At 42.4% G+C, this 25,056-nt stretch overlaps 1 protein-coding gene across 22 annotated transcripts in view; it reads left to right on the top strand.

Moving 5' to 3' along the window:
• The window catches only part of LOC147124680 (adhesion G protein-coupled receptor L3-like), a 783,432-nt gene that overhangs the window by 114,218 nt on the left and 644,158 nt on the right, over positions 1–25,056 (top strand). For all 22 annotated transcript variants that reach the window (XM_085991353.1, XM_085991371.1, XM_085991380.1 and 19 more), the window contains one exon: positions 16,996–17,106. The gene's annotated coding sequence lies outside the window, so the exon portion shown is untranslated. The remainder of the gene's footprint in view (positions 1–16,995; positions 17,107–25,056) is intronic.

The raw sequence follows: 25,056 nt of genomic DNA, 5'->3' as shown, positions 1-25,056 counted from the left end.
CCCTTTCCTCTGTCTCCCTGCACAGGTTCCCAACCCCCTGCCATTTTAGTTTAGAATTCAGTGTGTTCCACTTGTCCTTTTATTCATTTGGTATGTTCTCCATTGTGTTCTGGGGCATCCTGACAGTTGCAAACTGATGCTGTACGCACTTGTGGAGACCATGACTTTACACTGGAAGGGAATCTCGAGTTGGGCATTAGTGGGAGTTAAATTTGACAGAAATTCTCTATTTTACTGTGACATTAGACAAAAGAAACTATGATCAGTGATGTAGTTGACCGTTTATTTGGTAGATTTTGTTAACATTGAGTGGAATTGACAGTTTTGGGATGGTAATGTAATGGTTACGTTATTGAAAAAAATTTGCATTTATATAGTGCCTTTCACGACCATCGGACGCCTCAAAGTGCTTTACAGCCAATGAAGTACTTTTTAAAAAAAAGTGTAGTCACAGTTGTAATGTGGGAAATGCGGCAACCAATTTGCACGCAGCATGTTCCCACAAACAGCAGTGTGATAATGACCGGATAATCTTTTTTTGTTATGTTGGTTGAGGGATAAGAATTGGCTAGGACACCGTGGATAACTCCCCTGCTCCTCTTCGAAATGGTGCCATGGGATCTTTTACGTCCACCTGAGAGAGCAGACGGGGCCTTGGTTTAACGTCTCATCTGAAAGATGGCACCTCTGAGTACAGCACTCTCTCGGTACTGCACTGGAGTGTCAGCCTAGCTTTATGTGTTCAAGTCCTTGGAGTGGGACTTGAACCCACAACCTTTTGACTCCGAGGAGAATGTGCTACCAACTGAGGCAAAGCTGACACCCGACAACAACTACAACTTGTATTTATATAGCGCACTAATGTCCTTCAGAGAAGGAAACCTGCTGTCCTTATCTGGTGTAGCCTATGTGACTCCAGTCCCACACCAATGTGGCTGACTCTTAACTGCTAGAGAGTGAAAACAAAGAAATCTTGCTCTGTATAACTACAGCACTGCATAATATCACTGATAGCAAGCTTTTAGCATGTTGCATGCCACATAGGTTGTGCAGCTCCGTACCATGAATGGTGGAAACAATAATAAAGTTAGGACTGAACCAAAAGCTGTCACACCTGTGTGGTTGAGGTGGGATTGGAGTGTTTAACTCATACGGTTACCCTCCTAACGTGACAATGTCACTATAACACTGAATTCCTGGGTGGGGTGCACTGATTTATTTATTGCTACTTGGTAGCTGTTGAATGATCACAGTTTGGACGTACCCTGGGAGCAGCTTTCAAATGAGGCGGTTAACTGGCTGTTTTCAACTTTCAGCTGATCAGGAGTGGGGTAATGCTGCAGTGCCTGGGAAGTCTTGAAAGTTTCCTCTGACCCCACGGTTTTGGGCACCAGAACTGGGTCTGTATAACCATGATTGATACACTAGTCGAGTTGATGTGCTGCAGGACTTTAGTGCTCGTTACTGTATCTTGACACTTCATGTTCACGAGGGGCGCTACATGCATTTGGTAGAGTCGTTACTGCTTTGCTCGCTGATGGTAAATGGTCTAGTTTAGCAGCCATGTAGAGATGTAATGAGCACGGCTGTGTTGTACACCCTGTAGCTGTGTGATCCACCTAATGTATAAATAGTAAACTAATAAAGCAGCACACATGTTGGCATGTGTGATGTGAACTGAAGTGAGCAGATTGGCTGTGAAGGTGCCCTGCTGAGAGCCAGCAATGGGGCAGCTCCACTCAAGTAGAGTCTCACGATATTAAAGCACTGGGGCTTTAAGAGCACCAGGCTGAGTTTTGCTCTCTGATTCCCTGCCACCTTAATTAGGAAATCAGACTAGTGGGTTGCCACAAATTTAGGTTTCTTACTTTCCTACCTGTTTACATAGGTCAGCAAAAGGGTGTCTGCCTTCCTTTTTGTAAGAATACCCTTAGCGGCAACCTTTCCTCCTCCTACATGTCTGATTGTGGTGAACAAAGCCGGTTATGTAGAACAATTGCTATTGTTTACTTTGTGATGGTAATTTTGGTCATGTTGGGATTTGGACTATCCAGCTGCATAGCTTGCTTATTATTCTTTCATGGCAGTGGATTAAAGGAGAGCGAAGCTCTGTACAATTTTTGGAAACCAAACTGCTGCATTTTTGAGAAGTAATTTGTTAAACATGACTTTTGAATGAATAATTTCCCTATAGAACATTTTCGACAACACTGCTAAACCAATTGATATTTGTTTTTCACACCTGTCTCCTGTGTGTGTGTGTGTGTGTGTGTGTTTATTTGGTCTAGACAATGTAAACAGGGAGCAAATGCTTGTGCACAACATTGCACCTTTTCCAACAGGGCATCATATAGCACAGCACAAGATATATCGTACAGCTCTAATAAGCTTGTTAAAACTTCCTGCAATTGAGAATGGATGGTTCTGATGATATGCTGCATTTTTCTTGTGGCCAGATTTTCACATTCGCCGCTGCTGATTTGCTTTTTGGTGTGGCCAAGTTAGCTGCAAATGGAAAACTGGATTGTGTTTGAGCTTTGTCTGTCTTGTAGTTTTTGGTGTTCGAGCCACTAATTCAAAATGTGGCTGTAACCAAAATGAAGTTTTTTTTTGTCTCGCTTTAGCTTGGTGTTGCCACCTTTTAAATTCAGTTATGGTACACAAGTTGAAAACCAACTGCTTTCTTATAAACCTTCTCCTCTACCTAAATGCATATGAATTTTGCAAGGACTACTTTTCAGTTGTCTCTAAGCTGTTGGTTTGAGGGTAGGAGCCAAACCACATAATTCAAATGAAAGCAGTGTGTGTAATTTGTTCAGTTACTTGTGGCAGCACGGTGGCATAGTGGTTAGCACTGTTGCCTCACAGCGCCAGGGACCCGGGTTCGAATCCGGTCTTGGGTGACTGTCTGTGTGGAGTTTGCACATTCTCCCCGTGTTTGCGTGGGTTTCCTCCGGGTGCTCCGGTTTCCTCCCACAGTCCAAAGATGTGCGGGTTAGGTTGATTGGCTATGATAAATTGACCCTTAGTGTTAGGGGGATTAAATACGTGGGGTTACGGGGATCGGGTGGGATATGTGTCGGTGCAGGCTCGATGGGCCGAAATGGCCTATGTCTGCACTGTGGGGTTTCTGTGACTTGTCTGATTGGCAGCTTTGCTGGAGTTGGTTGATAGTTAATCAAATCTACAAGGACCAGTCGTTGTTTCTGGAGTTTTTCATTAGAACTAGAAGATGTTTAGATTTACCAGTATTTAAGCAAGTACAGAGCCTGGGAAAAGTGGTGGAAAGAACAAAAGGGAAGGTCTGATAGGGTGGAGGACAGAAGTGATTAAATGAGTTAAAATGTTTCTTTACTTGTCCCATTACCACCCTCTTTTGCGTTGCGCCATCATCCCTTTTGTCATTTAATTACTCATTCCCTCCATCCACTCACAGATCTATCCCCTTTGTTTTTTCCTTCCCCCAACCTCCTACCCTTGACCTAGCTCTTTGCTTGCTTATATATGGTTAAATCTCTAATTTCTTCCAGTTCTGATCAACCATGATCACATTGAATGGTGGAGCAGGCTCGAGGGGCCGAATGTTGCACACCCTGATCCAATTATCCCCCACCTTTTTACCCTGCTACACATGAAAACTTCACTTGCCCTTGCCCCTTTCTGCATTGTGGTAGATCGACTAGTCTATTATTAAAAAAAATCTGCCATATGACACGCACTTGCTGTCCACAAACCTTGCTTCCTATTGCTGCAAATGTTGGTTATACTTCTGTGTTGATGTTTGCCATTGTGAATTGTTACGTTAACAATTTCCATTTACGTTTCCTATGTCAACTATCAGTATGTAGTTCTAATCTCTGGCCACAATGTAGCTTTGTGGAGTGTGCTTGTGAAGATTCCCTCCTGATGCTGTTGCCACTTGTATATAAATCCATGATGACACCATGAATAATCGTCTTGTATTACATTTAAATAAGGACATATGGCCTGGAATTTGCAGTCGGGATGACGGCGAACTGGCTGCGTTTGGCGTCATTCTGCCTTTGAAACTGACCGCAACTTCGGGATTTGGCGCATGCAACTGACAGCTCTGACACAGGCTGCGTTGTGCCCCTGAGCCCGGCAAACTGTGATCAGCCAAATCAATGAATCTGACAATTTCTGCTCTTCCACAGTAATTACGCTGTTAAATTCCCCACTAAAAGTTAGATCCAAGAGTCAAGATGGTGGCCGAGACGGTCCGGTGCTAAGCGCGCTCTCCCTGCTTCGGGCGGCCCGCTCTCGCCGCTCGCTCCCGCAACCGGAGCGAAGTGTTCGGCGAGTTGGGCGGAGGCAGCGCAGCGCAACGAGCAGCAGCCACGACGACCCGCTACAGCACGTCGGCCGGCAGCTCCTTGGTGGGAAGCTTGCAGTCCGACTGGGAGGAGGGGAGCCGGGCATGGTGGCCAGAGGTCGGATCGTGAGCGGGAGAAGCAGGCCACCACACGTGGAGCCTGCAACAGTGAGGAGGAGGCCGCGGTGACGAGGAGGACGGAGCGGCTGAGGGACATTGTGCTCCCACTGCCACTGGATGCCATTGAATTGACTTTCTGAACACGGCGCTGTAAGAATAGCTGACGTGTCCCTATGGGGCGTAAGCATTCCATTGTACTTGTACTAGTTACATATGGCAAATAAAATTGAATTGAATTGAGATCCAAAGGAATTAGGTGCAACTGGGGGTTTGACAGTGTTGTTACTGCTAAACAAATGTTAAGGGCATGGAAAACGGATTTTAATTTTGTGCTGTGTGAAATCTGTCCATTTTAAAAACTCTTCAAAAAAAAAAAAAAAATCACAACATTTTTTTGTTTTTAAGTTTGTCCATCTTATTTTGGGTTTGCCCTTTCCCCATGTGAGAGCCCCAATCTTTCTTTTACTCTCTAACTAGTTTAAGAAGTTAGAATTTAAAGAACTTACTCACTTCCTTGTTCGCTGTCTGAGAATTCTGCCTTTTGATTGGCTGCTTAGACAGCTTGCTGACGTCACAGCAGGTCGCACAAGGGGATTCCCACTACAGTCCATTGAATTGAAGGTCAAAAACCCCAAGTTCTCGACACGGGGATTGTGAGATCCTTGTGTGAAGTGTACTTCGGGGCCAACAGCGAATGCTTTCGCTTTGCTGCTGACCGCAAATTCCGGGCCAGTGCAGTACATGAAGTCTTCTGGTTAAATGATTTCTGCTCTCTGATCCCGCTTCACCTGAAGACTACACTGGGTCTTGTCTCTCTCTCTCTGCATTGTCACGGTTTATTGATTAGTATATGATAATTTAGGTGCTTGTTTATCTGTTGTTCAGTTCATTCATTTGACAGTTAAAACCTAAAACAAGTTCTGGTGTTGTGGTACTTCTCAAAGACCTGAGGAGGATCTTGTAGTGGTGCAGGATAGATCCACCAGCTAAAGCAACCCAAACCTCTGTTTGTTAACATGGGCACAGTGTCAAAATTGTCCAGCTCTTAGGGCAACTGTAAAAACATTTGAAGATGTAGGGAGAGGGGCTCATTTTTATGAGAGTAGTACAAGACGTTAAAGGTCAAAAAAATATATTGAATTAAACAAAATGTCAGCAAGACACAAATGCAAAATGGTGCCCTCGTGCAGATCTGAGAGAAAACTCTTGCTGGCAAAACTTGAGTCCACTGACGCTATTGAGAATGTGAAAGCCAAGATTTAAGAAAAGGCATTCTCTGACCAGCAGCATAGAATTCCACTAACAAGCAACTGAAAAATTAGTACGTGCGGCCTGACTGTATATGGTAATTTGTCCGAGAGGTTAAATCATTGAGGACTCCCTGCTTCAGTTTGCTCAGAAATGCAACTGTGACAAAAAGTTCTATTCTAAGTATTGTGTTCTGCCTCACCCTTCTGCAATAAACCACTAAGAAAGAGTGGTTGAAAGAAACTGAGAAGGATTAAATTAACAAAAGCAGCTCTGGCTGCCACCTCTGGGCATTGCATGTCTTTATAGGACAGGAGTGTCTGAGAAGTGTAGGTCGTTGCAGAAACACATAAATAGCCAGTTCCCCAAGAAAAAGCTGAAGGAAGTGGTATGCTTACTGCCCTGTTGGACTTGTGTGCAAAAATATAAGTATGGTACAGGGAAAAAAAATACTTTCGTGTAGTTGAGTTTGCAAGGGATAATGGGAAAAGTTTTTTTTTAAGAAGTCTCTATTGACTACTAGAAACCTGATTACAAAATACAGCTTTAAAGAGCAGGAAAGGTTTTGCATTGTTTAAATCCTCTTTTTCACCAAGATGTTACTTGGTTAATTTTCCACTGATGCTTCCTTTAGGGTGCTGATCAATCACATTTCATGGCAGGACAGAGTTGAGTACAGTAAGTTATAAACTAAAAATTGTATCATTTTTTACAGGGGTGTGCGGTCCACATTTCACTTGGGAAAAAGTTATAATAAAAGCTCATAACTTCCATGTTACCAAAAATGGTCACTGTAAATTGCACTTTTTTTTACTTTGAATAAAAACATGAAACAAATAATTATTCTCTGGATGTGGGCGTCGCGGGCAAGGCCAGCATTTATTGCTTGCTAAGCCACTTGGAGGCAACCACACTGGTGTGGCGACTGGAGTCACATATAGGCTAGACCAGGTAAGGACGGCAGGTCATTAGGGAACCAGTTGGATTTTTATATCCAGATTTTAAAAACTGAATTCAAGTTCTCAAACTGCCATGGTGGGATTTGAACTTGCGTTCTCTGTATTATCAATCCTGGCCTCTAGTCCAGTATCATAACCACTACACTACCATACCTGCAATGTTTACCATCCTGCATGAAGAACACATTTCCTGTTTGGTTCTATGGGTTCATGACTGTATAGTGGAGAGTTTTCTTTCCTGTGCAGAGTGATATGTTTTACAGTTCTGTAATATTGGCTGCCAGTTTCAGTGCTGTTGATTTATTTTTGCCCTGTTGATTCTGGTGGGGTGATTTCAATGGCTGCCAATGCAACTTTAGAACTGCAGGTTGTTATTTAGAACTGTTATTAAAGAATGTGGTCCTGCATTTCCAGAGGGTTCTCCCAATCTTCTGCTGTCACTTTGTGGGAGATTGGTGGAACTCTTGGAAAGACGGCATAATGGCCGTTTTAACCATTTACACCGATTCTCTGGAGGTCCCTCTGGAGAAATCCGGTGGAACTTCAAGGTGAATATTTTCAACTATTTAAGTAGTGGTAGCAACTTCCCCAACCCCAGTGGTTGAAGAAGGTCATTATAGGCCAGTGATTTGTAAAAACCGTTTGCTACCCTTTTAAGAAGCATGTGTGATTGCTTCAGCTACTTAATGTTCCTTCAGCAAGCAGCTTTATACTTGGGTTGCTGTCTTGAGAGTAGTGGTTTCCAAATGTGTGTAACAGCTGGGGAGATTCCACCTAAGGTATGCACCAACTCCTGAAAATGCAGTGGCAAGACCAGATGATGAGCATTAAAGTCCTGCAAAGCTTCATTGTGGCTGGCATCAAAGGCACAATTCTACAGGCACAGATTGGGTGAGGCATACATGTCTGCATGTCAGATTAATGGCTTCCTAAAACCATATTTTACAAGCAGCTGACAACGAGGACTGCGGTGTTTGGTGTTCAGAGAAAATGGTTCAAGACTCAACAAATGTGACATTCCAACCGGAAACCGGGAAATATTTTACGCCAATAGTGAAGCTGCACATGTTGAAGTGAACAAGTGTGAAGGTGATGAACAAAGCATTGTTGCAGGAAAGTTGACCCGCAGTAATTTGCAAATACATGTGGAGGCAACAGAGGTGACCCCTCTCCTGCCTTGTCCCCTTCCGAGACCGGTTGGTTGCCCAAAAGTTAAAATAGACTCCATACTCTGGCTTTGATAGCTGTGGTATATTTCAAAAATGTGTTTGAGACGGGCAATTATTGAGATTTTTGGTATTTGTAAAAAATTTATTCTTGTTCTGGAAAGAGATTCTTCCACTTTTTTTCCACTCTTCCCAGCTCTCCCCACCCCCTGCCCAAACCCAGCCAGGCAAGCCACTCTCTGCTCTCATGTCTGTTCTTGCCCCACCTGTCAGGAGGCACATTGCATTTACTTAGTGGACTCTCTGGTTTTCTCAGCACACAGTGATGCACGGAGATGAGGAACTTGGCCAGTGGGGGAAATCACACCAATCTCCTCAAACTAGAATTATGAATTGATGCTCGTATCCATTAGATCATCATTCTACTCTGATTTTATACTGAACTAATTGTGGCAATCATTCACCTGAATCTGTACTCAAAAATTTATAAAGCTTCAATTGCCTGTTCGAGTTGACCTCCGTACTCCAATCCAGGGAGTACTAAACTTACCCAGGGAATAGGATTCAGTTCCGGATTGATATCTAAGTGACACCCACGGCAAAGTGCATTTATGTTGATGTTGGAATGAAGGCAGGATCTGTCATGTAGTCTCTCCCAATGAGTTGAATAACCTGCTGCCATTTTGCTGTTAAAATTCCTCAAGTAGTGATTGGGATGTAACCGCCAAGGTTGCACCTGACCATATCTTGTGGCACATACCTCACCGCAATTTGCAGGGTCAGTGGGAGGGCACTTCATTATCATGCGATAGGTGCATCATTTATATAAAAACACATTTGGAAGTCTTTACCGGTGGGGTACACATGGCCTTGTGGACACTGGTACACTTCCATTTGCTGTACTGGTCTCCACACAAACGTCCATCAGATTGTGGAGCACAAGCAGCAGCTCCTGGCTTGGGGAGTCCCTGCCTCTGCTTTCACTCCTGCCCGTCATAACGTCGGATGGAATAATATCTGCCTCCGCAGTTTCTCTTTGGTGTTCCACTTGGGTCTCACTAAAGGTACAGTGTGAAACTGGAAGAACCTCAGCAAAATTTCAGTCCCTTTCTGTTAGGTTGTCACACGAAGAATGGTCACTCGGGCGAAGTACTGGACAGTTGCTGGCACCAGTGATTGAGTCACAGCTTGCAGGAGAGGAAGAGAACAAATTGTTTGGGAGAGGTGAATTTTAATTGCCACCTATAGTCTGAATGACAACTAAAGGAAAGGAATTGTAGTTGATGCAGTATTGACTTGTTTGTCTTTGAGATTGGAGCTGTCGACAGTGGAAATGCAGGATGTGTGCGAAACCTTCCCTTCAGAGGTCAAGTTACATCAGCATGCTGTAAAAAGTAATGGCATTCCATTTGTTTCATGTTATTTACTTAATTTATCTTGCTGGTGTGTACAAGGTGGTAAACCTAATTGAGTAGTTGACTGTTGGAATCTCTTTGACCTTGCATCTGTGGGAGTTGGTGTGTTGCCCCATATGATGCTAATAGTTGAAGGTAGGAGAGTAACGAATGGTTACACCCACTAGGCCCAGCAGTTCTTTTTGGTTTTACCTTTTGCATTGAATTTAAACTTAACAAGAAATGACGACCCCCCCCCCCCTCCTTTCTCAGCGGGAGAATAGTGAACCCCAACACTGCCACAAAAGATATCCAAGACCAAACCCAGCTACTGAGCAATAACTGCAAATGCCACTTGCATGAATTACTGGAGTTTTTACACATGCTGCCTCATTTAGCATTCAGCTGCTACAGATGTTGTGCACGCCCAGCTGCATCTTGCAAGATTTAGAGCTGAGATGAGGTCTGTTCACTGTTTGATGAATCCAGATTTGATGTGTGTTACAAAAGGAATCTTCAACGGGGTGGCAATTTTTTTTGCAAGAGATGGTTTTAAGGTTTGTTGCATCAGAACTGCGACTTCTATCACTCTCTTATGTGGCAACATTTTGCAGTACATTTAATGGCATCGTAACTCAGTTTGAAATTTCTGCCTGCACAAGTTTTAGCAGTCCATCATATTCAAAATAGAGTTTTGGGGGGGGGGGGGGGGGGGGAGAAAGAGGAAGAAACATGCTCACCATTTGACAGTGTCACTCTTGCTGACCGTGTTTGTTGCTGCTACTATTTCCCCATTTGTTGACTGCTATGAGTGGGGAATTGCAGGTTTGCATCCATGGCCTATCACTCCCTGCTGCCCATAGTTGAATTTCAGTCCAGTATGGTGCATCTCTGGCTTGAATAAGGAGTGTACCATTACTGTTAAAGAACATGCAAGTGTGTCCAGGCAGATTACTGGTCTTATTTCTCACGTGACCAACTTCATGATGGCTTGTGCTACCAACGATGAGCCTCACCCACAAGCTGTGCATATCGGGGAAATCACAGCACGCTGCCCACAGTTTCTTGATCATACGTGGCTGGTGGGCAAGGCTTGCCCCCTGAGCAGGATAAAGTTGGCAAATCGGCCTTTGTAACTGTGCACTAGTATTTTCATTACAGTTCTCCCGTGCAAGTGAAGTGAAATGTTTAACAATCTTTACCAGTAAAAACAAATAAAAAATGTTTGCCAAACACACTCATAAAGACCCTGCTCATTTTAACGCTGAGCAGGTACTTGGGCTGCTGAAACCAGTTGTGACCATATTTTCTATTGATTTGGCACTCGCAAGCACGGTGCAAATCATCGCTTTTTCAAGCACTCAGCTTATTAAAGTGGGTGTGTTTCAATCTCCCCATCAAAACAAATGGAGCTCAGTTTGTAAAATTGTCTTTTGGCTGAATGTTTCAAAAAGTAGCGATTGAGTTAACGCCCTTTCTGTTGCACAAGCCATGCAGAAAACTTTTTTTCCCCCCCAGAAATGAATAAGCACTTTTTCTGTCCGGAAACAGAGTGATCTGTTCACCTTTTGTGGATTTTGCTGCTGGACTTAAGTTCTGTGTTTGCTGCAGACCTTTCTTTTGGATTTGGTACTTTAATGAAGGCACTTTATCCTGTGTCCCTTGCCACCTGATTCATCCGCAGCAGAGATAGCATCAATGCATTTATAGCCCTGATTAAACGAACAATATTATTTTGCTGGTGAGGCAGCATCTGTGGAGAGAGAAACAGACTTAACGTTTCATGTCGATGACCTTTCATCAGATTTCCAGCATCCGCAGTATTTTGCTTTTGTTTTACATTATTTTGCCGTATGTCTGTAAAATAGCCACTCATTATCCTGTAGACAGTGGTATAGGGTGAAGTTGTATTGTGTAAGTAGAGTGGAGATTCAGTAGCCAACAACTTTAGTGTAATGGGGATCAAACTGAGGCATTCAGACCATCCTGAATTCACTGAATGCTTTAACTTTGATTTTAGCCCTTCATTAAAATTAGGGAGGCAGCATTCATCTGTATGTTGTGCTCGCATGCATCATTGTGCATGTTTGGTGTAGATATCAAAGCAGAGTACGACAGTCTTTCAAAACCTATGTGCCTTGGACTAAAATCTGTCGAGGGAAGAGTATGCTTAACCTGGCAATTGAACACAAATAAATCTTGTCTGTGACTAATTGGTTGAATACTGTAATCTAAGCTATCCCAAGATTGTTGCACAGCTTTGGTTGAGTTAAGTTGTTCAAGGCTACAAGTCAAGCTAAAAGGAGTTTCAGTCTAATGAACTTTTGCTTTCTCCGCCCTTCAGTGACTACTGTCTGTTAAAGCTGTAAACAAGACTGTGTTTTACGAAGCCACAGCTATCAGTAATTGACTCATAATGTGTATTAGTAATCAGCTTCTCTAAAATGGCAGACAGCATGACTAAACCATTTTTCAGGAACATTAATTTGAATAACAACTGCACATCAAGGGAAAAAATAAGATTTACTTATTTATTCTCTGTGTTGGGGTGGGACATGTTTGTTGGCATTTGTAGCAGCTTATGTTCAGATGTATCTTTTTGATTAAATGATGGTTTAAAAGTTATCTGTTTTATGTTGCCTCCATTTTACACAAATTGACAGAAAAGTCACATGAAAGCCTTCATTGAGAAATGCCTTTTTCATAAAGTTCCTCAACTCTTTTCTTCAGAATTTACTCGAGGCGATCTCCACGAAAGAGCCTGTAATACAGAAGTACATAGGTCACTTTTTAATTAGAAAGAATGGTTGGCTCTGCTGCAGTGATGCATCGTTTCATCAATATATTGATCTTGGGCTACGATGGAAACTGTCCGTATAACTATCTTTCATAAGGGTATCTAATGTAACACTTCATCTTTCAACAAGTCCAAAAGCAGTTGTTAATGCAGGAAGAATTTCCCCCAATGAATCTGTAGATGATGTTTGAAAAGAAATGGGTGATAGAAGTTCAAAATTAAGGTGGCCTGATGTGCAGTGGACAAAACCAATGAAATAAATATCTGGGAGCAGGGTATCCAGGCCCATGTTTGTTACTGGATACACAGTTAGCTTGAGAGGTGATTTGCCATTTCACATGAAAGAGAGATGAGGTGGGTGGTACGGACAATAAGACAACTCGCCCAATGGCTCATTGCCATCAGACCAGGAAGGTCCAAGGTTCAATTGCTGGTCTGAGTTGGTGGATCTCTGACAGGATGGTGGTGAGGAAATTGTCGTTGGCCTTTGTGCTCTGGGCCTGATGTTTTTTTTTTATTCGTTTATGGGATGTGGGCGTCACTGGCAAGGCCAGCATTTATTGCCCATCCCAAATGAAGATGGGATTCTGGCTCGGCTATGATTCATAGAAGCTTCACTAACTATACAGCTTGTTACAAGAAGGGTATCTGCCAATCTTAGTGGGACCATATATCTTGTGTTTGAGGAGAATCCGAGAATTTGGGGGGGGGGGGGGGTGAATTTTTTTTTGTCCCTTTTTTTTTAAGAAAACAGCAATATAGTGCTGTGAGGTCTTCCACTCTACTGATGGTCTAATTTGAGCCCAGTCTGGGGAGAGGCAAGAGCAGGAGGTGAGACGAAAGGCTTAACTATTAAATCTGAGGATCAGATAGTTCCAACATAACAGCAGAAAATGCTGGAAAAACTCAGCAGGTCAGGCAACATCCGTGGAGAGAAATTTGAGTTGACGTTTCGGGTTGAAACCCTTTTTCAAAACTGGAAAGGAAATAAAATAGATTGAAGGCAGGGCTGCGATCGAATAAAAGAAGTAAAAGAGACATTAAAAGGTATTCAAAACCAGACAAGATGGTAATAGGCCAGTGGAGTTTCTGTTGTTGTTTTGGATTTCCAGCATCTGCAGTATTTTGCTATCGTAGATAGTTCCAACAGTTGTAATCCAATCCAGCATGTAGATCGACTGTATCGGAGTGCTGAGAAGATAAGAATGTACTGTAGAGGGAAATGAAGAGATTAGTGTCTAGCCTAAGCAGGGTAGCCAGGGCACTGCAAGATTCTGGGCAGTGTAGTTGACCCGTGCAGAACCCGAAGTTGCGATGCTTCATCTTGTCACAAATGCAAAGTGGATGCCATTTTACAAAATTCATGAATACACAAGTATGTGAAAAATGTCAAAACAGTGCTTTGCAGTCTCTTGGAGGGACAGACAGTGATGGAGATGCACAGCAGGCCTGTCAGCATCTGCTTTTAGTTCAGAATTCTAGCATTCGGGATGCATTCATATCTGATCTCCAGGTTAATGTGTGCACCCAATATCTATGCACCCAATATCTATGCAGTGACCTCACCCAGTCACCTGTATTGTTACCTGTTTGCTACTAAGTTTAGCAATAATAACCTCTCCTGTTAGGTTGTATAGTTTTAATCAATGACATTTTTGACCTCTGAAAATTAGACTATGAAGTCTGATATAACTGGACAGCATTTGAGTGAAAATCTAGCTAATTTGTACCCTGTTCTGAAAGGAAAAACCTGAGTGGCCAAATTCTTTACCATATCTCTAATACAACAAACTGACAAGATGCACATCCAGCTTTTGAAGTGCTTGCTGAGATCCTGGATTGAAGTCGTCCTTTGATGAGGAGAGAGATTTATGGATTCTTTCCAGAGGAGCTTAGTAAACCAGTATTCTCTAATGTACCAGCATGAGCCCTGTTGATGCTGTTTTAGTGGTTTAAAGGATCGTGAGCTGATGAAACCACATGAATGTCTTCATCATCGCTGGGTCAAAATCCTGGAACTCCCTAACCTAACGGCACTGTGGAAGTACCATTTCCACACGGACTGCAGCGGTTCAAGAAGGTGACTCACTACCACCTTCTCGAGGGCAACTGGGGATGGGCAATAAATGCTGGCCTTGCCAGCGACGCCCAGATCCCATAAACTAATTTTTTTTTTTAAATGTTGGTAAACTTTTATCTGTCTCTAGTTTTCAATGTGGGGGAACAATAGGAAGATTACTAGTTTCTATTGTCCTCCACTGCACCCCTCCCTGCCCCCCCCCCCCCCCCCCCCGGTGCTTCAAAACTAGAGGTGGATGAAAGTTGACCAATTGAAGATGACTGGTTGCTATCTGTGGATCTCTGGATTTCTGAGAGCTTTATCATGGCCTCTAAAGTTTGTGAAGATTTTAATTTATGTTCCACTCAAATTATATTTTCCCTTGTGGAGTAAAGCGATTGTAACGCAGCAAAATACTGTGCTGCTGAGATGCCTTGTTTGCTTTGAAAAATTCACCTGAGCATCATTGGGCTTTTGCAGCAGTAACACCCACCCGCCCCTTCAACCACCGTCTGCCCCAGCTGTGACAGAGACTGTAGGTCCCGCATTGGACTCCTCCGTCACCTGCCAACTCATGTTTAATGTGGAAGCAAGTCATCCTCGGTTCCGAGGGACTACCTAAGAAGAAGAGAACATTCCCCAGCTTTTGCACATCACCTGACAGTTGATGCATCTCGATAGGATTGCCCTAGCATTTTGTCATAGTATTTTATCCCTCTAGCATGCTAAACAGCTGCTTTATTGCTCTCATTTCTCACCATAGCTGGGTTCTTTCACCATTTACTGCTGAAGGCAGACACAAAGGTCTGTCATGATTTAATGGGTAATCATTCACAGAATAGAAAATCATTTTAGTTGTACTTTAAAAAAAAAGTCTTATTTCAGCTGTTGAAATGAATATCTATCTGCTTTTGCTCTGACCAACGGATGTGGCGAAAGTAAGATGTTCTCGTAGTCTTCTGCAAGCCTTAATAGGATGCAAGTAGAACCCCACATTGAATCTGTTCTACTTAATTTAAACAAAGGTGTTCTAATGTCTAGTGTCATGGAAATTCACTACTTCACACTGCATGTAGGTGCAAAGAATGATTGTGTTTAAATTCAGCTGTTGTGAAAAGACACCTAACTAAGCCACCAACCTTCCCACTTATACATACACAGATGCGCCTTTCCATTCTAATGGACTACAATATAGTTTGACTGCTTTTAAATGTGATTATTTATTGAATGTATTTTTTCTGTGTATTACCAGTTTAGAATTAATAACCAGATGGTAGTTTCTAAATCAAAAATTTGAATCATAGCTTCCAAATTCTCTCCCCTTGGAATTTTTTAATGTGATTTTTACATTCTCCAATAAAAGGGTTTTGGAATTTTACTGCTGTTGGAATTTGCTTCAGTTACAAAAGTTTGCAGTGGCAGCTCCTTGACTTTTAACATTTAGTGGGGAAAATGCTAGAGTCCATTATAAAAGATGTAATAGCAGAGCACTTGGAAAAAGTGACAGGATCGGACAAAGTCAACATGGATTTACCAAAGGTAAATCGTGCTTGACTAATCTGCTGGAATTTTTTGAGGATGTAACTGGCAGAATAGATAAGGGAGAACCAGTGGAAGTGGTGTATTTGGACTTTCAGAAGGCTTTCGATAAGGTCCCGCATAAGAGATTAGTGTGTAAAGTTAAGGCACATGGGATTGGGGGCAAGGCACTGACTTGGATAAAGACAGGAAGCAAAGAATTGGAATAAACTGCTCTTTTTCCGAGTGGCAGGCAGTGACTAGTGGAGTACCGCAGGGATCGGTCCTAGGACCCCAGCTATTCACAATATATATAAATGATCTAGACGAGGGAACTAGATGTAATATCTCCAAGTTTGCAGATGACGCAAAGCTGGGTGGGCGTGTGTGCTGTGAGGAGGATGCCGAGAAACTCCAGTATGATTTGGACAGGTTGGGTGATTGGGCAGAAGCATGGCAGCTGCAGTATAATGTAGATAAATGCGAGGTTATCCACATTGGTGGCAAAAACAGGAAGGCAGATTATTATCTGAATGGCAATAGATTGGGAGAAGGGGGGGGGGGGGGGGGGAAGTGCAACGAGACCTGGGTGTCCTTGTGCACCAGTCGCTGAAGGTAAGCATGCAGGTGCAGCAGGCGGTTAAGAAGGCAAATGGTATGTTGGCCTTCGTAGCGAGAGGGTTTGAGTACAAGAACAAGGATGTCTTGCTGCAGTTGTACAGGGCCTTGGTGAGACCACACCTTGAGTATTGTGTGCAATTTTGGTCACCTTATCTGAGGAAGGATGTTCTTGCCATGGAGGGAGTGCAGCGAAGATTCACCAGACTGATACCTGGGATGGCAGGAATGACTTATGAGGAGAGATTGGGTCGATTGGGCTTGTACTTGCTGGAGTTCAGAAGAATGAGAGGGGATCTCATTGAAACTTATAAAATTCTGACAGGACTGGACAGACTAGATGCAGGAAGGATGTTCCCGATGGCCGGGGAGTCCAGAACCAGGGGTCACAGTCTTAAGGATAAGGGGTAAGCCATTTAGGACTGAGATGAGGAGGAATTTCTTCACCCAGAGAGTGGTAAACCTGTGGAATTCTCTACCACAGAAGGCAGTGGAGGCCAATTCATTAAATATATTCAAGAAAGAGTTGGATATATTTCTTAAGGCTAAAGGGATCAAGGGATATGGGGAGAAGACAGGGTACTGAGTTTGGATGATCAGCCATGATCTCATTGAATGGCGGAGCAGGCTCGAGGGGCCGAATGGGCTGCTCCTATCTTCTATGTTTCTATATTTAAGATCAAAATGGGCCACTTTCTAAATTTTTACATTTGAAGTGCATCTCATTACACACCAAAAATGTACTTGTGAGATGATTAAACTCTCTACCTCCATGTTTTTCAGGTGTTCTTCATTGATCCCAGAACGATTTCATTTAGTTTGCTAAGGAATTGATTTGCCGATTTGGTGCTGACCTTTCTGCTTGATCACTAGTTTCGATCAATTGAGTTTGAGGTCAGTATTGCTTGTTTATATAATGCACAAGAGGAATTGTTGAGTGTAAAAACAAAAAAAAAAACCCTCTGAAACTGATGTTAGAAATGAGAAGGTCGATGGTTTTTAATATTGAATTGGGAAAAATAGAAATTGTGGCTGCAGGTGTTCTGCAGATTTTTAAACACATCTCGGGGTTGAATCTCTCAAACCCGCATATATAAATCAACCAAGCAAGGCTAATTGGAGTTGCTTTTTTTTATGGTAGCAGGGCAGTTGGGAGAAACTGTTCTCTGTGGGGTCTGATTAGCTGCTGTTCTCGCATTTTAATGTATTGTTGTATGGTACTGGAATTTTGTCTCCGCAAGTTGCAGGGGGTTTTCTTTGGTGTGTATCTGTTTAACCATTTTTATTTTGGTCTTTGATGTAAATTTAAATCCCTCATGCAAGCACTTGCTTGTACAATTCTGATTTAGCTAATGGGTTCACTGTTGAAATGCAGCTACTCTTCCTAGATTATTCTACTGAACTTCTCATTCAAAGTTCACAGCTGAGCTTCCGCCTCAAACTGCAGGGAACTTCACCAGCAGGAAGCAATACATAATGGGCAAAATCACGCCCCAAAATATTGACGAGTTGATTGAAGACTTGCTTTTCAGGAGAATGGGCACAATATGTTGAATTGCCTTTCCTCAAATATCTCTTCAGTACTAATCGCATTAAGATGGCAAGCACTAGAACTGAGTGCATCCGTTATTGCTGGAACAGGATCTGAAATGTTTCAATATGCTTAGAGAAGGCTGATATTTTATGCAGCTAATGGATTTTACATTTTCACTAAAGCTTCTGCATTATAGATTTTGCCCTATGTTCAGTTTTGAAGAACCAGTTCATGTATATATTGTACAGGATTTACTGTTTCCTTGAGGGCTATTTTCTCATCCGGGTCGGCAGGAGGGACAATTCAAATCTAGATCTTTGTATGAACCTTCTACATATTTTGGCTTCTAAAGCACTGATCTGATGTTTTTATGATGAGCTGCATCTGTTCCTCAGCAAATCTTTTGACCACAGAATGTAGCAACAATAAAGTAATTTGGTAAATTTAACTCTCCTTTCTTCCAGATTCATCTGGACCATTTTCAGCTTCTTACTTTGGCAGGGTGGGGTTAAAGATTTGCATTCCTTTTAAGTTTTCAATGGACCCAACCATTTCTCCTATATTACTTATGCCAAGTTGTTTGGCAGCACTTTGAGTTCAGCTCCCAGAATTTACTGGATTAATCATTCAAGATGATAATGTATCATGACCAAATGGATATTAATTCTAGCTGAAATCCAAAAGCAGGGAGGGTCAATGAAGAGAAATATTAGCCCATTCATTTGGATGAAGCATTCCACTCGAAGCATTAACCTGAAATTTTTTGATGGGATGACTGACCTGATGTGTATCTGCCCTGTGACTGCTGTCTTGGTTAATTCTTGAACTCTGTTTATCGACATGTCATGGGGTCACCTATTTGCTGCTTCATGTTTCACGTGTGATCACTGTGCAATGAAGATAAATTCTTGAGCGAGCATGATGTGCAATGAAGATCCTTGCACTGAAGATTATTGCACTAGGCTGTTTGTAAATTAGGCAATACTGATAATTTCCTTCACAAAACAGTGAGCAATTGATGATCCCCATCTAACATTTCTTTTCTTCCTTGTCCTCTTCAAGTTTGTATCCTGATTTTGGTTCTCTTTTTGCCACTAAGGCATTATTGTGTTCAATGATGAATTCAACATACTCTGGTTGCCAATTTAACTAGAAGTCATTGGAAATTCTATCCACAAATGTCCTCTTAGAATTAGTCTTCAAATTCCAGTGGTTATGAAATACAGATACTCTTTTTAATCTCTGTAGTTAATAAACATGGAGTTGACTGAGTGACCTTTTGGTAAAGAGTCTGAGAGAAGGCAAAGGTTCTGTAACAATAGCATTGCTTATGAATATTATGGATGTGGTGAATACTTTATCCAAGAATGAGATCTATGGAATGTTTGTCAATTAATCTTTCATTTCGTAGCAAAGTGAGGGCGATGTGGAGGAAAATTTATGACACTAGCTTATTTTCTCCTTTTGCAAGCTGCTCATTGCAGTTGCTTTCGGTTGGGCAGGGTAATCGGGGCTGCAGATTCTCCATGCTTGTGGTGGACAAGATTCAACTGGTACAAATCTGTGCATATGTCTGTGTTCTTCCCTAGCTAATACAACTGTCCCAGATTTATTGGGATTCCTGTATTTAACAGAAACCTTAAATATGATGAGGCTACAAGTAAAAGCATAAGTTTCCCATCCTTTTAAAACGTCACTGAACTTCAAAAGCGGTTTTATTTCCTTTTCCCTTTGTCCCAGCTACTTGCTTATTTCACATTACTAGTGCCAGGGAGACTGGTTATACTTCTACAACCCACTAGCCTTAACGGGCTCTCTCTCTCGCATAGTGACTGGGAAAATGGGATGCTGGATGCACTGGTATGGGAGGTAGAGTGTCAAAAGTACGTGGAACCTGGACAGGACAGGAAGGTGATTGAGGCATGGAGCTGAGGACCAGGAGAGAATGGAGGAAGAATTGAGACCACAACAATTATTGTTTTCTTGTCCCATTACCACTCCCTTTTGCTTGCACCATCATCCCTTTTGTCATTTAATCTCTCCTGCCTTCCATCTTATCACAGACCTACCCTTTTGTTCTTTCCTCCGCTTCTCCCCCTTTCCCTGCCCCTCTACTTGCTTAAAACCTGTTGCGTCTCGAACTTTTGCCAGTTCTAACAATAGGTCAATGACCTGAAATGTTATCTGTTTCTCTCTCTATATACAGATGCTGCCTGGCCTGCTGAATATTTTCTGTTTTTAACAGTCCACTAGTTTTGCATTGCAATTTAAAAATTATCTTGACTGGATTGAGAAACACAGATTTATTAACCTTTGCATTTAACTTTTTTTTTTATTTGCTCCAAGTTCTGTTGCTTCTCTCTGATATGCAGTGGGCACTCAACTAAAAATGATGCATAGTTCAATATTTCAAACAACATGAGACTTGGAGGGTGAAATTGTTCTTTGATGGCACAAAATGGGCGAATTGGCAGTCCCTTTTATTGGCAGCCTGATTTTCTTGTGCACAGGAGTCTGGAAGAGAAAATTGGGCAGGGTGTAAAATGGGCTGCCAATTATTTATATCACTACTTGTACTATCGTCTAGGACCAATTTTACCCCTTCATTTCTTTTCTGGTGTATTGATCTGAGCACCGTGTTTTGTAGCCTCATTTCCTAGCTCAAGAAGCAGTCAATAAGCTGCTAACTGCTGTCTGTACTTTTCTCCCTCCCCACCCCATGCATAATAAATAGCCACTTGGATGAGTAGCAGAGGCCTGTGGCTCTGAAGCTTTGCTCTGTTGTGCCAGTGCCTTCAGGGAAGAAGGATGAAGAAGAAAAGTATTCTGGAGGTTTACTTGATTACCTTTGGGGGCAGGGGAATATTTACGCAGCACTTTCCCTCTTGAGATTAACTAGGTGGGGTATCCAATAGGATAGATTGTGCGTGGTCTGTGGAAGCAGTGAGCTTTCTTGTTGCCTTTAACCTCCACCCCCCCCCCACCCACAACCCTCCCACCAAGCATCCATATTAATGTTACTCTGAATGAAAGTTAACAAGAAAAAATAAACAACGAATATATGGGAAATCTGAAATAAAAACAGAAAATGCAGCAATGCACAACAGGTCTGTCTGCATCTGACAAAAGATAGGTTAATGTTTTGGGTGTAAATCCTTCTGTCAGAAATTGGTAAATAAACAAGCTCCTTTAGAGAACTGAACAAAATGGGGGTGGGTCGGAAAGAAAGAACAGGTGCAGGAGTTGAGGGATTGCAGGCTCCTTTGGAGGAGGATGGTTACTGGGATTGAGCCATCCTCTCCTCGTTGAGTTCTCCTGAGGGGCTCCCTTCCTGACCAAAGTTTTACAACATAATGTTGATCTACGTTTTCCCTTTGAAAGCTGATTGATATGCTATATACTTGTAGCATTTCTGTTTTTGCTTTGAACTAACACAACTTTTGATTTAGTTGTTTACTTTACCTAGTACTGTCACCAGTTCTATCTTCTGTCCATTCTGCACAGCTGCAATCAGAATGCCATCTGGTGTTTTCCTGAGATCAGGAGGTGCAATTGGAATTCTATCTTTAGCAGTGAATGAGTTAATTTCAAAACAGCTACGTGAGCTGATTGTACTAGCTGATTTTTCACTGGAAGTGCCACAGCTTACCCGGATAAAGATCTGTAAATGCATGTATTTTTTAAGAACTGCAGTACAATGTAGATCAAATGGCAGAGAATGGATAATTTCAAATACTTAATTGTGCAGCACCATCTGTTGCCTCCAGGGAATACTCAAGACATGTGACCGTAACCTGGCAGGTTCCATATTGAAGCTCGGGGATGTCGAGGGACGCCCTAGTAAAAAGCCACTTTCACTGAAGTGAAACTGCAGTGCAGATGTAACCGTAAAGAAAACCCACTTCCCAGTTCAGGGTCACCGGCTTTGTGATTTGAGACAAGGAGGAGACTAACTGTCTAAAGCATGATTGTGAAATGGAAATGTCTTGCGGCCCCCTCTGTTCATTGTTATTCACCATGAGAGTCTGTTGGCGCACTGACGATCTCCACTGTAAATTATGCACAATTTACACGGGAAGCTCATTAATTCCCTGACACCAGACTTTAGTTGGTTTAATTTGTAATGGTGTCATGTGTTTTAGAGCATTTTGAATGCATTTATTTCCTCTCTGTTGCGTTTCAGACATTGACATACTGAAAGAAAAATGTGCAGGTGTCATTCTTTGTTACAGATTAACTCTTGGAGAAGGTACAAGATGAATGTTGTTTTGTGCCTCAGATGCCTTTTCATCTAATTACTTTTACGGGACACTGCTTCAGGGAGGTGCTGTAGAGGACTCTGCCTTTGGATTGAACCTTTCCCCAAGAGAATTGGTCAAGAGCGTGGCTTGTAGTTTGGAGAACTTATATATTCCTGACCTCAACGTCAGCTGGACTGACTTTTCAATGAGCACCCCACCCTTCCTCCCCATCCTCAATGCTGTTTGTTTGCAGGCCTTGAATGTATAATGAAGCCAATTCTTTTTCTGCACATCTGCACTAGGGAGCAAATCATTTCAAATTGGGTGTGTTTAGGGGCGTGTTAGATAGCTTAGATTGTTGCTTTTTGAGGTAATTTTCTCTCCGATTCTTCAGCATGGAACTGAGCTGACTTGTGTTGAATTTGAGGGTTTTGTAATTATGGCAGCTTTCCTAAGTTGAATATTATATGTTACACAAGCAGCAGTGTTGTAATCATGTAGAAGGAGATGTGTATACTCTTGCCTGACCCTTTTGCAACCTTGATCTGGCATTATAGTGTTGTAAAACATTCCCTCTTCTCTGTATCAAACAGAACTTCACAGAAATGTTCAACAGCCATATGGTGTTAATGGTTCATACCAGAAGTGAGAGATAACCCTGAAAGGAGGAAAACTCTGAAGAGATGGATTTTTGAGGTTTTGCTTTTGCAGTTTGACATCATTCAGATATCGCAAGTGTTTCACTTGCCTGCCTTTCCAGTCTCCAGCACACTTCTATTCATTCTGTATAATACATACTGTATTAAAGTTAATGAACGGTGCAACAATGAGTGAAGAACTGAGCGAGGATTGCATTGTGCGAGCGCATGTGTGCCGACTTAAATAAAGTTGTGTAATTCTGATCGTCAGGCAGTAATAATTATATGTGGCTTATTGGAAGCAGTTAGCTTGAAGAATTAAATGGTATTTTTGCTGTCCTGTGAACACAGGCTCACTATAAACTTAGTTTCCCTTCCACTCCAGACTACTCAACTACCCCTCCTAGCTCCCGTGGCAGCTTTCCTTTTTTCCTGCCCCATCCTGCTCCCTTTTAAAAGTGCTATTGTCTATCGCCTACTCAAAAAAGACCACGCTCGACCTAACTCTTGTTTTCGGTGTTTGCCATAAACTGTGTTGCCACTGAGTCTGTACCTGGCCACTTGCTCAGGGTGAACAAAAGCTTTGGCATTGTGCTTGTCCTGATCTGAGTTTTAAAAAATTCTTGAACCTTGCAGTTGGAAAGGTTTTGTAGGGTCATTAGATGAGACACTCATTGCAGAGTCTTGGGCTATTATGTTAACATGATTTGACCAATTAAGTTTTTGGTTAGTGTTGACCTCGCCCTTCCACCAGGCTGTTGACGGTGGAGGAGTTGATGGTGGTGCTGTTGAAGGTCGATGCGGTGATTGTATCTTTTCCTGTTGGGCATGGTCATTGCCTGCCACTTGTGTGACATGAATGTTACCAGCCCTAGCTTGGGTAAGGATTTTGTCCTGCTGTAGGCAGTCATGGGCAGTCTCAGTGTTGGGGAGTTCTGAATGGAGCAGAACACAAGAATCCTGACTATACGATAGAGGAAATATCATTAATGAAGCAGTTGAAGATGGTTAGGCAGAAGACACTGCTGTGAGGAACTCCTGCAGCAATGTCTTAAGGCTATAGTAATTCGTAACACTCATCCTCTCAATTACTAAGGCTGCTTATTTTTAACCGCAGTAACATTTCATGTCTCTAGGCCTACCTCCACCCAGATGCCGTTTATTTATAAATCAATCCGTAGCCATGCTCTACCTTCCCTGTGCAGCCCACTGTGGTTTTGGCTCACACTGGTTGTCCTTTCGAATCTGGAGTACTGTACTACTTGCCCATCCAATTTCTCCACTCCATCAGCAGCAGCAGTCCAAGTCCTCTGGAATTTTCCTTCATCCCCTTTGTTCGATCTCTTTCTCCACTTTCTAAAGCATCCTCAAAACTTACCTCTTCAACCATGCCTCTGGTCACCTCCCATAATCTCCCTACCCCTGCTGTGTCTGTTGTACTCTTATGATGTTCGTTGTGATATTTTACTATGTTCAAAAAGGTTATACAAGTTCCTATATTTTTTTGTTGTTGCAGGGTTGATGCTTGTCTAATCTGTGCCTGAATGCACATGACACCCCCTACACATGCGTATGTTCTCCTATTGCACACTGTTTTCCTTTGCCTCCAGCACGCTTAGAGAGTGGGTTTTGAGCAACAAGTAGGGCTGTTCCACCATCTACGTGCTCTCATTAGTCTCTTATCCCTGTTGGTTAGCAACTGTGAGGGAAATTAGAGAAGTTCTGCTTAGCATTAGCGACCTTTGCATATTTTCCTCACACTTGTCTGCTTGGTGGGGGTGGGGTGGGGGTGGGGGGGTTCCCACATGGTGAAGATGAGCGATTTTTACTGAAGGAAATGGAAAAGATGAGTTGTGGAAGACCGAGAAGGAGAAAATGAGAAGGAAAGGTGAGAAAATGCTACTCATTGGGGACATAGATTTAAAGTAATTGGTAGAAGGATTAGAGGGGAGTTGGGGAGAAACTTTTTCATCTGGGTTTTGGGGGGGGGGTAAATTTCTATGATTCTGTAAGTGCTCGAAGCACTCTGTGCCTGCAGAGACAATATGCAGGCTCTCACTAATGTTGACCTTCTGAGTAAGTTTCCTGTTGCACTCTGCTTTTAACTACATTAACAAACGTGAAAGTCTACTCCTTTTTATAAAGACATAGGAGAATACTAAAGTTGGTAAGTGTGTATATGTGCATGATAGTATCATTAAAAGACACGGTCATTCTTCTGTTGGAGTGGCCTGCTCTGAAATTGCATTGTTATACCTTTTTATCGGTTGTAGCAGGAAGCTTTCACTAACAGCTGCTAAATCTAATGCAAATATACTTTTACTTCTACAACCCATTTATGAAGTGCTGGTGACAAAAATGAATGAAAGAATGAGTGCAAGGCATTGAGGTAGACACCAAGCTGGGAAAGGGAACACTTTTGGAGTAAGAG

Source organism: Somniosus microcephalus, chromosome 1 (genome assembly GCF_052327205.1).
Source record: "Somniosus microcephalus isolate GS21.2 chromosome 1, FLI_Smic_1.0, whole genome shotgun sequence".
Classification (NCBI taxonomy): Eukaryota; Metazoa; Chordata; class Chondrichthyes; order Squaliformes; family Somniosidae; genus Somniosus; species Somniosus microcephalus.
The sequence above is the reverse complement of the archived record's forward strand: the minus strand, read 5'-3'. Positions and strand labels throughout refer to the sequence as shown.